Source organism: Bos taurus, chromosome 13 (genome assembly GCF_002263795.3).
Source record: "Bos taurus isolate L1 Dominette 01449 registration number 42190680 breed Hereford chromosome 13, ARS-UCD2.0, whole genome shotgun sequence".
In the NCBI taxonomy this organism is placed as follows: Eukaryota; Metazoa; Chordata; class Mammalia; order Artiodactyla; family Bovidae; genus Bos; species Bos taurus.
This window is the reverse complement of record NC_037340.1, coordinates 26,106,190-26,121,811: the sequence shown is the minus strand read 5'-3', so window position 1 is coordinate 26,121,811 and position 15,622 is coordinate 26,106,190. Positions and strand designations below refer to the sequence as shown.

Sequence of the window (15,622 nt, the reverse complement as noted above, 5' to 3'; positions counted from 1 at the left end):
CTGCTTTTGAATATGCTATCTAGGTTGGTCATAACTTTCCTTCCAAGGAGTAAATATCTTTTAATTTCATGATTGCAGTCACCATCTGCAGTGACTTTGGAGCCCCAAAAAATTAAGTCACACTGTTTCCACTGTTTCCCCATCTATTTCCCATGAAGTGATGAGAGTGGATGCCATGATCTTCGTTTTCTGAATGTTGAGCTTTAAGCCAACTTTTTCACTCTCCACTTTCACTTTCATCAAGAGGCTTTTCAGTTCCTCTTCACTTTCTGCCATAAGGGTGGTGTCATCTGCATATCTGAGGTTATTGATATTTCTCCCAGCAACCTTGATTCCAGCTTGTGCTTCTTCCAGGCCAGCATTTCTCATGATGTACTCTGCATATAAGTTAAATAAGCAGGGTGACTATATACAGCCTTGACGTACTCCTTTTCCTATTTGGAACCAGTCTGTTGTTCCATGTCCAGTTCTAACTGTTGCCTCCTGACCTGCATATAGGTTTCTCAAGAGGCAGGTCAGGTGGTCTGGTATTCCCATCTCTTTCAGAATTTTCCAGTTTATTGTGATCCACACAGTCAAAGGCTTTGGCATGTCAATAAAGCAGAAATAGATGTTTTTCTGGAACTCTCTTGCTTTTTCCATGATCCAGCGGATGTTGGCAATTTCATGTTAAGGAAAAATAAAAGGCAGAAGAGTTTTTCTTTTCACATTTTCCTAAATTCAACGACTGATATTTTTAGCATATTGTCAAAAGACACATAAGGCATTCTGCAATACTCTAAACTTTTGGGTTTAAATCAGTTATTTGTTTCCTTTTGGTAAGACATACCCAAGGACTAAGACAAAAAAACAAAAAAATATTTCTCCTGCAATTAAAAATGGAGTATATTCTCTGTGAAATTTATTTTTGTGTGTATTAAATGCCAGGATTCCCTGGTAGCTCAGCTGGTGAAGAATCCACCTGCAATGCAGGAGACCCTGGTTCAATTCCTGAGTCAGGAAGATCCCCTGGAGAAGGGATAGGCTACCCACTCCAGTACTCTTGGGCTTCCCTGGTGGTTCAGACCATAAAGAATCCACATGCAATGAGGGAGACCTGGGTTCAATCCCCAGGTTGGGAAGATCCCCTGGAGAAGGGAAAGGCTACCCACTCCAGTATTCTGGCCTGGAGAATTCCATGGACAGAGGAGCCTGGTAGGCTACAGCCCATGGGATCACAAAGAGTTGGACACAACTGAGCAACTTCACTTTTTTTAGATGCCATGACCAACTCAATGGACATAAGTTTGAGCAAGCTCCAGGAGACGGTGAACGACAGGGAAGCCTGGCATGCTGCAGTCCATGCGGTCACAGAGTCGAAGATGACTGAGAAACTGAACCACCACAACAAAAATGCACATAATTAAATTACATTATATATATGTATATAAAGTAGGCTTTCTTCTTTCATTCTTTCTTTTACTAGAAAATCTTGTTTCTAAATCAGACTTACATACCATCTGCATATGAGAGAAAGACAGACATCTCTTTCACTAACCCAGTCTTGTTGCACATCTTTTTCCTAATCATGGTCCCCTTTACATTCATCTATTTTGTTGTTCATAAATCAAGGTTCTTTCACAGTGATCACAATGTCCCCCACTCCTAGTTTACCAGAGAGACTGTGACTACTTGTTTAGATTTACCCTGTTGAAACAGAGAATGTGAGGGAGAATTCAGGAAAACAAGAATTTCAGATGGTCCTATCGCAAAGTCCATTTCTGGTGTCCAAATGTCAATTACTCTGCCCCATTATTGTCTTTACCAACCTATTACCTTGAGACCCATAGGAACACAGAAACACTCTGTCTCTGTTCACGTCTCTCCCTCATGCCCCAGGCCCTTATGACTGTCTTTAATTGCCTGTGTTCCTCTGCTGTGTTTACTGCTAGAGCTTTGGAGACCCATATGCTGAACCCAAATAAACTGAAAACTCTGTAAAATAAGACTATGGTTTTATATTCTTATTTTCAAGCCTAGATTAAAATGACAAAACACCCAGTGTATACTGGGCTATGAAATATCATCATGAGTACAGGACATATCACAGAGAAACCATACAGTCCATTAAGTAGGATTCTTTCCTCAAGTAGGACTAAAATAATGAAAGTGAATGTTAAGTTACTCAGTTGTGTCCGATTCTTTGTGATCCCATGGACTGTAGCCTGCCCAGCTCCTCTGTCCATGGGATTCTGCAGGCCAGAATACCGGAGTAGGTTGCCATTTCCTTCTCCAGGGATCTTCCCTACCCACAGATCAAATCAGATACAGACACTCCTGCATTGCAGGCAGATTCTTTACCAACTGAACCACTAGGAAAGCCAAGTAGGACTAAAATAATAGCTAGCAGGTATTATGCCTACTGAAATAATAGCAGCTAGATACAGGGTTGGAAACTGACATAACTCCAAATAATTCTATATTTCCTAATATAAAGTAATACTACATTGGTTAAATGAGTGTTTCAGTATTCGTGGAGAAAAAGACATTTCTTAGAAGATAAATTATGATATCATTTTATTATTTGTGCTCAAAATAATCACAAGATCAATTCACAAATGTCAAATAGTGAAGTGCTGTCATGAGAAACTTCTCTTTAAAAACTGCCTTCACTTTACTTATGGACTATGAAATCATGAGATGCTATAAGGGGCACAAAGTGTTAAAATGGAGAGAAAGCAAAATTGAAAGTAAGATAATTGATTTCTGAAGCTCAAAAAAAACTAAAATTAAGAATACAGCTTTTTACCTTTAAGTGTTTCTTGTAGGATGCAAAGCATGATTAAGTAACCTGGTTCCAAAAATATTTCATTAATTTATGTTGAAGTTCTCTATCTAGGACAAGAGAATATATGCAGCTAGTAGAAATCATACAACTATAGATAATAATAATGGGCTTATTGCTCATCTACTGAATGGCACCTTAAGTTTATGACGGTTTAAAATGTTAAGTTCCTAGAGAACAGGAACATGAATTATATACCTCTTATATACTCAGCACCAAACACAGTAATTTACACATACTGGATAGTTAGGAAATAAATGGCAATGATCAAAGTGATTTCTCAAAAGAATAAATTAACTGATCTGTAATACAAATGTATAGATGAAACTGCATTCAGCTCAATAAATCTTCATGTTCTTAACTCATTTATGCATAAAAATCTATTCAAAATTATATTTTTCAAGATGCTAGACATAAACTAGAAAGATATGTTAAGAATATAAGCTATTACTTATTGAATTTTAGAAATCCGCTTGGATGATAACTTGATTCTGAGCAACTTGAAATATTCTCCATGCATAGAATCTCAATGATGACAACGTCAGTCACTCAGTCCTGTCTGACATTTGTGACCCCGCAGACTGCAGTACGCCAGGCTTCCCTGTCCATTACCAACTCCTGGAGTTTACTCACACTCATGTCCATTGAGTTGGTGATGCCATCCAACCATCTTATCCTCTGTCGTCCCCTTCTCCTCCTGCCTTCCATCTTTCCCAGCATCAGGGTCTTTTTCAATGAGTCAATTCTTCGCATCAGGTGGCCAAAGGATTGGAGTTTCAGCTTCAGCATCAGTCCTTCCAACACATATTCAGGACTGATTTCCTTTAGGATCAGTTTGATCTCCTTGCTGTCCAAGGAACTCTCAAGAGTCTTCTCCAACACCACAGTTCATACGCATCAATTCTTCAGCACTCAGCTCTCTTTATAGTGCAACTCTTACATCCATACATGACCACTGGAAAAACCATAGCTTTGACTAGATGGACCTTTGTTGGCAAAGTAATGTCTCTGCTTTTTAATATGTTGTCTAGGTTGATCATAACTTTTCTTCCAAGAAGCAAGCGTCTTTTAATTTCATGGCTGCAGTCACCATCTGCAGTAATTTTGAAGCCCAGAAAAAGTCTGACACTGTTTCCCCTGTTTCCCCATCTATTTCCCATGAAATGATGGGAGCAGATGCCATGGTCTTCGTTTTCTGAATGTTGAGTTTTAAGCCAACTTCTTCTACTCTCTTCTTTCACTTTCATTAAGAGGCTCTTTAGTTCTTCTTTGCTTTCTGTCATAAGGGTGGTATCATCTGCATATCTGAGGTTATTGATATTTCCCCCAGCAATCTTTATTTCAGCTTGTGCTTCATCCAGCCCAGTGTTTCTCATGATGTACTCTGCATATAAGTTAAATAAGCATGGTGACTATATACAGCCTTTATGTATTCCTTTCCTGATTTGGAACCAGTCTGTTGTTCCATGTCCAGTTCTAACTGTTGCTTCTTGACCTGCATACAGGTTTCTCAGGAGGCAGGTCAGGTGGTCTGGTATTCCTATCTCTTTAAGAATTTTCCACAGTTTGATGTGATCCACACAGTCAAAGGCTTTGGCATAGTCAATAAAGCAGAAATAGATGTTTTTCTGGAACTCTCTTGCTTTCTCAATGATCCTGCAGATATTGGCAATTTGATCTCTGGTTCTTCTGCCTTTTCTAAAACCAGCTTGAACATCTGGAAGTTCACAGTTCACGTACTGTTGAAGCCTGGCTTGGAGAATTTTGAGCATTACTTTACTAGAGTGTGAGATGAGTGCAATTGTGCGATAGTTTGAGCATTCTTTGGCATTGCCTTTCTTTAGGATTGGAATGAAAACTGACCTTTTCCAGTCCTGTGGCCACTGTTGAGTTTTCCAAATTTGCTGGCATATTGAGTGAGGCACTTTCAAGTGTCATCTTTTAGGATTTGAAATAGCTCAACTGGAATTCCATCACCTCCACCAGCTTTGTTCATAGAGATGCTTCCTAAGGCCCACTTGACTTCACATTCCAGGATGTCTGCTCTAGGTGAGTGATCACACCATTGTGGTTATCTGCGTCATGAAGACCTTTTTTGTACAGTTCTTCTGTGTACTCTTGCCACCTCTTCTTAATATCTTCTGCTTCTGTTAGGTCCGTACCATTTCCGTTCTTTATTGAGCCCATCTTTGCATGAAATGTTCCTTTGGTATCTCTAATTTTCTTGAAGAGATCTTTAGTCTTTCCCATTCTATTGTTTTTTTTTTTTAATTTTTAAACTTTACATAATTGTATTAGTTTTGCCAAATATCAAAATGAATCCACCACAAGTATACATGTGTTCCTCTGTTTCTTTGCACTGGTAGCTGAGGAAGCCTTTCTTACCTCTCCTTGCTAAACTTTGGAACTCTTCATTCAAATGGGTATATCTTTCCTTTTTTCCTTTGCCTTTCGCTTCTCTTCTTTTCACAGATATTTGTAAGGCCTCCTCGGACAACCATTTTGCCTTTTTGCATTTCTTTTTCTTGCGGATGTCTTCGGGAGAGCAGAATCCCAATCTGCTTTGCTAAAGCTTAAAAACAAAGATGATACTCAGAACTTTCAGATGAAACAAATACTGCTGCTGCTGCTGCTGCTGCTACGTCGCTTCAGTCGTGTCCGACTCTGTGCGACCCCATAGACGGCAGCCCACCAGGCTCCCCCGTCCCTGGGATTCTCCAGGCAAGAACACTGGAGTGGGTTGCCATTTCCTTCTCCAGTGCATGAAAGTGAAAAGTGAAAGTAAAGTCGCTCAGTCGTGTCTGACTCTTAGTGACCCCCTGGACTGCAGCCCACCAGGCTCCTCCATCCATGGGATTTTCCAGGCAAGAGTACCGGAGTGGGGTGCCATTGCCTTCTCCGAAACAAATACTAACTGAAGACAAACAGCAATTATGAAGAGCTATTAGCTTTGGCAGTAGCGGCTTTTCAATTCATTAGATGGGTGATCAAATAGGCTGCCTTGAGCAAAAGTACAGAGGATACTAGGAGAAGGTTACAGTGGCACCAAGGAACGCTGGTGAGTCTAAAATATTCACCTGTAAACATGGGCCCATTTAGAGAAATTGTGACAATTGGTAAACACTGTGTTAACCTATCTGCTTCCTTAATTCTTTTACACTGACATCAGAACAACACAAAACGGTGGACATTTTTGTTTATATCAGTAAAATTTTATATTTACATAAACTAGTAAAAATATAAACTTCAGATGGGTAAGTAATCCACAGCACATTTACTCAATGGAATTCTATGAAACAAAACTGTGTTCAAGAAAACTGTATATATTATTTCAAATGAATATAATATACCAAGTTTTAAAAAGATCATATATAGAGAGACACTTGTATAAAAACTATAAACAAAGAATAAACAGTAGATTTTCAAACAACTTTTTAAATTCTACTTTTCTATACATTCCAAAGTTTCTTTTTACTGTGTGTGCAATACTGATAATAAAACATAAATTGACCCTCTGGATAGCAATGAGCAACAAAGAGGATTTTTGCTCCAAATCCCAAAGAACTAATTAGCCCGCCAATGCTACAATTAGTGAAAACTTTTAGACTTTTGAAATTCTGAAGGTATTCTATTTTTGTAGCTTTTAATTTTGATATATTTCAAAATGTACCCCAGGGCTTCCCTTTTAGTTAAGACAGTAAAGCATCTGCCTGCAATGCAGGAGATCTGACTTTGATCCCTGGGTTGGGAAGATCCCCTTGAGAAGGCAACTGCTACCCACTCCAGTATTTTTGCCCAGAGAATTCCATGGATAGAGGAGACAGGCAGGCTACAGTCTATGGGGTCACAAAGAGTCAGACAGGACTGAGCGACTAACACACACACAAAATGTACCCCAGAAAGTTTTCTTCCTATGTTTTATGGAAGAAAAACACTGAGTTTCTGATTTAGAAAGGAATGAGGCATGAGTTCAAGGGGGGAGGGTAGATTGAAGCAGCAGTTAAAAAGTTCAGGTCTTCACAGTATAAACACTAAATAGAAACATCACTAAGGTTTTGCTGATTAGGACTCTTACATGCCAGTAGTATAAAACTGTGTTTCCTCAAGAGCAAAAACACAACTTTTGGACATTTGAATATCTGGATATCTGGATAGAAATCACGCCTACCCATGAAGTCCTGTTAAACCTTAAAGCTCTTACCTTTGACCTTAGTTTACCAATACTGGGGAGCTCCCCTGGGTTGGGAAGATGCCCTCAGGGAAGGGAATGGCTACCCACTCCAGTATTCTTGCCTGAGAATTCCATGGATAGAGGAGCTTGGCGGGCTTCAGTCCATGGGGTCGCAAAGAGTTGGACACGACTGAGCAACTAACACTTTGAACTGTTCCTCTAATATGGATAGTGAGCGTATGCTACTCAAGATGGTCCTCATTTGTTGCTTGTGGGTACTGCAATATGTTCTAGGAAGATGTGGGTCTATCCTAAAAACTTAGATACCTCACTTTTTTACTCATTTCTTCTTTTGTCCAGTTCTAAACAATATCTGGCACAGGGTCAGTGTCCAGTAGTATTGTTTGACAGATGGATTTTCAGGCTCTTAAATCAATCAACAAATGAGTTGATCAGAGGTCACTTCTTGGAGGTGCTGTGGTCCTCAGTGCTAGGAACTGGTCATAGCAGAAGATTATAGTTGGGACCTTTGCAAGACCAGCTACACGTGCTGTATGTCACAGACCCCTTCTTCTTTCCATTCCACAGGCATGAGTTAAAAAGATGAGTCACAGATAATGAACAGAACCCAGCTGGTAGTAACAAAGAATCAAGCCAGACATTAAGGGTTTCAGCATTAGCTCTCCTACAAATAATGCTCATCTGAAATCATTATTAGGGTGAACATCTTCCTTTCCATACACATATTTGATTTTTCATTAGAACTGGAGGGAACATATTCATCAATCAATGTTTGGAGTTAACATGCTGCCATGAGCTCACATGGGAAGATATATTTGTTGTTCGTTATTTCGTATGTTTAGGATGATGAAGTAATCTGCCTCTAGTCTCCAGCTTGATAAAATCACATCCAAAAATTAAGTGGAAATAGGTACATGCACATGAGTAGATCCAGCAAATTCAGAAGTTGTCTGTGTATATTTGGTTCAATATTTATAACATTCACAAGGAGAGAACAGTTATCCAACCGTGGTGATGCTTACACTGCTATCCATAAAGACTGCTACTGTTGGGACATGAATACATATTTGCATATCCTAAAATCAGGATTAGCTACTATATATTCATGTATTTATATCAAGAATGGCTAGCTGTAACAATAGGCTTAAAATGAAGCCCAGTGCAAAAATTTAATTTATATTTCCTCACTATGAATATAGTCAATCTTTCCCTATAAGGTTACATATATATCTTATATTCACTTTTCTGTTGTCTTCTGGATTTTTATTTCTTATAAGTGACTTTAGTGATCTTTTTTTTGGATAAAAACACCACCTTAGATAGATCTTGGAATAATTCTGATCTGAATTATAAAATTATTAAACATGACTAGATTCTTTTGCCTCCAGACAATTTATTCATTCAATCCCCAGAACACCTAATACATAATAAAAAGATTAAATTCTCCATATTCATTTTAATATAATAATCACTATAATCAGAGGATATCATGTTATCTCAATTATTCCTCATAACTGCCAAGAATAGACTTCACTATTCCTGATATATGTATGAATAAAAGGAGAATCTCAGAATATATGAGAAACTTCCCAAGTCTCCTCTGAGTAAATAGAGATAAAAGTCAAATCCATCTGACTGACTCAAAGGGCATCCTCATACAAAGATCCCACTAGATTATGAATTGCCTAAATTGGCAATTATTTGGGATTGTGAACAGTTTCCTCTAGAAAAAACACCATGGGATACCATGAATACTGGAATGAATGCTGAATGGGAAACTCACAAAGTGTGCATGCATGCTCAGTCACTCAGTCATGTCTGACTCTTTGTGACCGCATGGAGTGGAGCCCATCAGGCTCCTCTGTCCATGGAATTTTCCAAGCAAGAATACTGGAGTGGGTTGCCACTTCCTACACCAGGGAATCTTCCCAACCCAGGGATTGAACCTGTGTCTCCTGAATTGGCAGGCGGATTCTTTACCACCGAGGCACTTGAGAAACCTGTTTACTAAATGTACTAGCTTTCTATAACTGCTATAACAAATTACCAAAAACTTGGTATCTTAAAACAACAAATTTACATTGCCTCTCATATGAAATATACAGTTGACCCTTGAACAACACAGGTTTGAACTGTGGAAAAATGTGGATTTTTCCACACAGAAACTCTGGAAAATGCCCTATAGTACTGCATGATCAATAGTTGGCTAAATCCATGTGTGAGAAGGAGGGCTGACTGTAAAATTATATATGGATTTTTCAGCTTCACAGGGGCCAGCGCCCCTAACTCTTTGTGGTTAAAGAGTCACCTATAGTTATATTATTTCTTTTATTTCTATAGCTTGGAAGTCTGATATGGATCTCACAGGGATATATAAACGATGTGTGAGCAGGGCTACATTTTCTTCTGGAGGGTCCAAGAGACATTCCATTTCCTTGCTTCTTCCAGCTTCTTGAAGCCACCTCCATTCCTTGGTTTGCATACTCCTTTCCTCCATCGTCAAAGACGGCAGTATATCGTTTCTCTGCCACTTCCTGTGTCCTCACATCTGTCTCTGACCACAGCTGGGAATGGTTCTCTGCTTTTCAGGACTCGTGTGATTAGACTGAATCTACCTGGATAATCTCCCCATCTCAATATCTGCAATTTAATCACATCTGAAAAGTCCCTTTTTTGCCATGTGAAGTGGCATTTTCACAAGTTGTGAAAACTTGAACATGCACATCTTTGGGGGTTTGGGGGGCGATATTCTACTCACAACAATGAGCTAATGTATGAATGACTGACAGTCAAATTTCCCTGCCAGCAGGTTGTTTTTTTTTTTTTTTTTTAATTTGAGGGTAGCTGATTGTTAACATAAGTGAATTTCCATTAGCAGTCTAAAAATGTAAAATCATATAAACAAAAATAGTAAAATAAATTAAGAAATCTAATAAAATTTTAGCTAGGAGGGGAGAAGGAAGTTTTATGGAGGACTGAGTATTCCATCTCTTAGCAAGGCCCATTTTAAGGATAAAAACTGAAAAATACCTGGGATATGAAAATATGTTACTCTGCTGGGAAGTAAAGCAGATACCAGTTGGAAGGGATGAAAATGGGCAAAATGTGTGAGGAAAGGGGTAAGCAGAATAAACCCAAGCTTTCAAATAATAATCATAAACAGAACAATATTTTGAGCATTTAATATGTGTCAACTGCTATCATCAGAATTTTACATTCATTACATCATTTAATTCCTTATGTATTCTATAAAGCAGATAGCACTATCACAAGTTTATATATGGCATAAGTGAAGTTTAGGCTAGTTAAATAATTAAGCACAGTACAAATAAGTAATAGAACCAGGATTCACACCTAAATTAGACTTATCCCAAAGACCAAGCTCTTAATTACTGTATTAAACTATGGTAGAAATTCAGCTCTGAATTAGCAATGAGGGAAATCCAACATGGTATGTTCCAATAATTGAGAAGAATCAGTCAAAGACAAACAAGGTAAATGTGACAGTTAATAGTCTAAGAAGATTGGTGGCACTGGAACTCTCCCACTAACAAATAACCCTATCTGCCAGACATTTAGTGACTAGATTTCAATCCCTATAAAGAGGATTGATTCATGATATTAAAAAGATATTATTAACATCTTTTTAGATATTATTAGAAGATATTAAAAACTGAAAATTCACCAAAAGACTGACAAAAGCATAAGCCAAGGCAGTTAGAGAATTTTGCTACTACAACTGGAGTAAAGTGATTAGAACCAGATCACAAGGCTTAAGTAAGACCAACAGCAAAAGTAACGATGCTGATTATGAGAATATGATGTTCAGGTTCTTTTCACCTGTTCCAAGTTTGGGACTGGACTAGAGACTGCTGCTGGACTCAGTCTGCAAAAAGCCAAACATCTCTAGCTTCCCCAGTCATGAAACAGAAGACAGACAGGGAATGTGAGACCCAAGTGCAGCAAAAAGATTCACACCCCACAGACAGCTTAGCCTTGCTTAGCAGTTTTCTGGGAGCTCAGCATCTCTATATGTACCTGCTTTCAAAGAGTTTCCCATGTTTTTTATTCTGAGACTACGTATTTTTTAAATCTCTGATTTTGGGGAGTCAACAGCCATCAGCCACCAGCATCTGCAAAGAAGGGGCTGTCACTTTCAGATGTGGGTCATTTGTAAGTTGGGTTTATGTGGAAATGTATATGAGCTGAAGTCAATCCAAAAGGCAAGAGAAGATAAAACTGAGAGGCTGGTAATGTGTCCACAAGAAAGAGAGATGAGATTGTACTGAAGACAGTTCATACTGTGACAGATGGATTTGAGGAAGATGAGCTTGTCAAAAGCTTGTATTTCATCAACCTGGAAGTGGACAGCCTGGATCTGAAGAGACAGTTACACATCAGTACTTGTCGATTCTGAAATCCTGCTACTATCCAGATGTCAGACCATGTTAGCTCTCCTATGACCACCAATCTAAAGAGAGATGCTAGGAACACAGTCTCTGGGCTGTCAGCACAGTTTTAAATCAAGTCGTCCGAACATATCTTTGTTGGTCTTTACAAGCCCTTTGTTTACTGTGGGCCTACGTCTAAACGAAGATTTTTAACTCACTTCATATTTTAACAGGATTTTTAACAGCCGCACTGACATTTTCTCTAACAGATCAAAACCCCATCTTATTTCCTCTCTCTAAATGGGGTACAAGACTATAGGTGGGAATTTCAGATCTTTTGCCTAGCTTCACAGCTATAAATTAAATAAATTTTATCTTTCAGGGGCATCTCTGTTTCCTACATCCCATTTCCCCTATCAAGCAACTGATTTCCTCCTGTTACCTTAATTTCTATATCTCCTTCCTACTGCCCTTCTCAATGGAGCACTGGTTGTTACAGATTTTTGCTGTGCCATCTTCCTTCTGATCCATGTAGAATTCACTTTCCAAGAATTCTAGATTTAAAAATTGGTTAACCAAATATAAAGAGACAAAGTACTAAAAGCCAAGGATACTTTAGGATTCTCTATTTACATGGACCACTGATGTGTGTTTATATATATGTGTATATTTGTTTGTTTGCTTGATCTGATGAACATCTAAAATTCCATGGACAGAGGAGCCTGGTGGGCTACAGTCCATGGGGTTGCAAAAAGTCAGACAAGACTGAACAACTGAGCATGCGCACTTACTATATGCCAAGTACTTATTAAGAACACTTATTATATGTCATGTACTGTGCTAGCTGTTTTACATACACTATCTCATTTTGGGGGTTTTCAATATCTTCTTTACCTTTGGTCCAAGGGATTCATCTGGTCATTCCTTACTTCATTGTAACCTCCTTAAGACTATATGAAAGCTGACCATATGAACTGCTTGGATATTACAATTAAAAACTTCACATATTAAAATGAAGAAATGTAGTAAAATTATGATAAAAAACCAAAAATATTTTTTAAAAGTTTGGATAGTCCTTGGTAGATACCTTAGTGAGTTATAACTTGTATTCCTTGGGCCAAGGGATTAATAATGTTAGATTTTCATGCAACTTGATGGCAAGGCCATCAGGAAAGATATTTTTGGTCAAAGAGCACTTTACTGACCTCAAATTATAACTTGTAGATATCTTTCTGTTCTGTCATTGAGGCAGGCCAGTTCTAGTTAAATATGTGCTGAGGTCAAAGCTGAATCACATCTATACCCAAATATAGCTCATCTTTCTGAAAACTGTGGCCTCTTTTCCTGGCTGTTGTGTGTACAACATTGGAGTTATTTAGGCTTGTGAAGAGAAGCAGCCTCCTCTTAGAGTAGGTCAGTGAAAAACACTGGCTTTTAAAATAAGGAAGAAAGTAGGAGTGTGCAAATTAAATAAAGATAAGTTGTTAAAGGTTAACCAGTTTCTCCTGGTGGTGTTATAAGCAAATGGCACAGTCATTCTCTAGTTCTACAATATTTAGATGTTTTATTTCAGTTACATAGTGGGAGCTGAGAACAAATGTGGGTAAACCAGATACAAAATACCTTCACAGAACATAAGCTAAAACCTATTCCCTTAATCCTTCAGTGTTGAATCATATGTTCTGTCTGGACCATAAATGTGAAGAATGCCAAAGTATCTGGGCTATTGCCATGGTCTTGTACACGCACACACGCACGCGCACGCACACACACACAAGGAAAAGCACATCCATGATGAAAATATATTATCATCACTGTTATTGCATTAGTTTTCTATTGTTGTGTAATGACTTACTGGAAATCTACAGCTGAGAACACCTATTCAATCACTTACCAGTTTCTGTTGATCAGAAGTCTGACCCAGTGAAGCTGGGCTCTCTGCTTGGGGTCTCACTACACTGAAAACAAGGTTTGCGCCAGGCTATATTCTCATGTGGAGCTCCAGGTCCTCTTTTGAAAAGTATCCAGGCTGTTGGAAGAATTTACAGATCCTTGCATTTATAGAACTGAGGTCCTTGTAGTCTTGCTGGCTGCCTGAGCTCTTAGCAGTCACCCTAGGGTGCTAGCCACATGGTCCTCTCACAAGCCAGTTTACTTCTTCAAAGCTGGCACTAGAATCTCTCTCTAGTCTGCTCCTATGGGAAGGAGTCTTATTTAATGCAATGTAGACACTTGAGCCGGAGAAGGCAATGGCACCCCACTCCAGTACTCTTGCCTGGAAAATTCCATAGGTGGAGGAGCCTGGTGGGCTGCAGTCCATGGGGTCGCTAAGAGTTGGACACAACTGAGCAACTTCACTTTCACTTTTCACTTTCATGCATTGGAGAAGGAAATGGCAACCCACTCCAGTGTTCTTGCCTGGAGAATCCCAGGGACAGGGGAGCCTGGTGGGCTGCTGTCTATGGGGTCGCACAGAGTTGGACACCACTACAGCGACTTAGCAGCAGCAGTAACAGCAGCAGCAGCAGCAGACACTTCAGCAACTGTACCATGACTTTTACTATATAACACTGCCTGGCAAGGAGGTGAGTCCATTTTATATTCGCAGGTGCCACCCACACTTAAGGGGAGGGGACTGTACAACATGTGTGGGAACAGAATTTTGGAGGCCATCTTAGAATTATGCCTACAACAACCATTACTCAAAACACAGGCTGAACCCTGTGAATCCTATGACTTAGGAGAGAGCAAAATGTTACTCACTTCCAGAACCTAGAAGTTTAGTGGAAGCTGTCTCAAGATGAAGAACAATACTTTCCAAGAGAAAAACCGAGAAAAAAAAATCTATAAACGTCTGCCAAGTTTCAGAGAGGAAGACACTCAGGTTTGAATCTCATGTATCCTTTGAACTATGCCCAGTAGAGATACAGATTCCTATTCAGACCAATAATGAGGCTGACAAAGATTTATGGATGACTATCTAAACTACTCCTGTACCTTGGTTCTATAACTCCAAACCCTAACTTCCCATAATACCACCTCATTTTTCCATACATACATTCTTTGTTAATTATTATACCTAATAGCTGGCTATATGCCGATGTAAAAAAAAAATCAATATTCAAATAGCAACTTTGACATCTTCTATAGCAAGATGAAAACAACCAGGTAAGCAAATTTTGATTCTAAAGTACCTGCATACCTCAAAGATATTATGAGTTTGGTTCTAGACCACTGCAACACAGTAAAATCACAACAAAGTGGGTCGCACCAATTTTTTTGGTTTCCCAGTACATATAAAAGTCATGTTTAGACCATTTTTCAGTCTATTAAGTGTACAATAGCATTATGCCTAAAAGTACACCCTTTAATTAAAAAATGCTTTATTGCTTAAAAAGTGCTAACCATTATCTGACAGCACAGGGTTGCCACAAATCTTAATTGGTTAAAAAAAAAATAAGCTCAGTATCCTAGATGTGTGATACAGCAAAGCACAATAAAATGAGGTCTGCCTGTATATGCCCTGTATCATCACCTCCCCTTGAATGCGGGTGGACCTGTAAATATGATGGGATAGTCTTTCCTTTGATTTGGTTTACATTACATGGTAGAGAGACAGGATAACACTCCCAGGACTTATAGAATGATTATACTGTTCATACAGACTCCATATGAACAGGACTAGGAACTGGGGAGGTTTTCTTGGTAGTTTTGAAAAGTAAGGGCCACATGACTTGACCTTGAGGAGGCTTCTAGAAGCTGAGAACAAGCCCAGACTGGCATTTAGCAATGAAATAGGGACCTCACACACACAGGTGCTAGGAACCGAATTCTGCCAGTGAACTGAATGAACCTGGAAGAAGTCTCTGAGCCTCAGATCAGATCACATTACAGGTGACACCTTGATTTTGGCTCAGTGATTCCCTGGGCAGAGGAACCACTTAATCCCTGAATGAAAACCTACCCAATTAAAACTGTGTGATAATAAGATTGTGTTGCCATAAGTTATTAATTCTGTGGTAATTCTTCATGTAGCACAGAGACCTAACATATAAACAAATTGATATATAAATAAATTAAGCAAACTAGCAAAATTAGTTTTAGGAACTTTCTGCAGCAACAGCTCACAATAACTGAATTCTAACTGGTCTCACCAAGCAGCAACAGTATTTTCAGGCATTTAAAATGTATTGAAAATGAAAATATACCTAAAAC

General features: G+C 38.8%; 1 protein-coding gene across 1 annotated transcript in view; it reads right to left on the bottom strand.

The window, feature by feature from the left end:
• The window catches only part of GPR158 (G protein-coupled receptor 158), a 298,531-nt gene that overhangs the window by 135,495 nt on the left and 147,414 nt on the right, over nt 1–15,622 (bottom strand). The window lies entirely within an intron of this gene.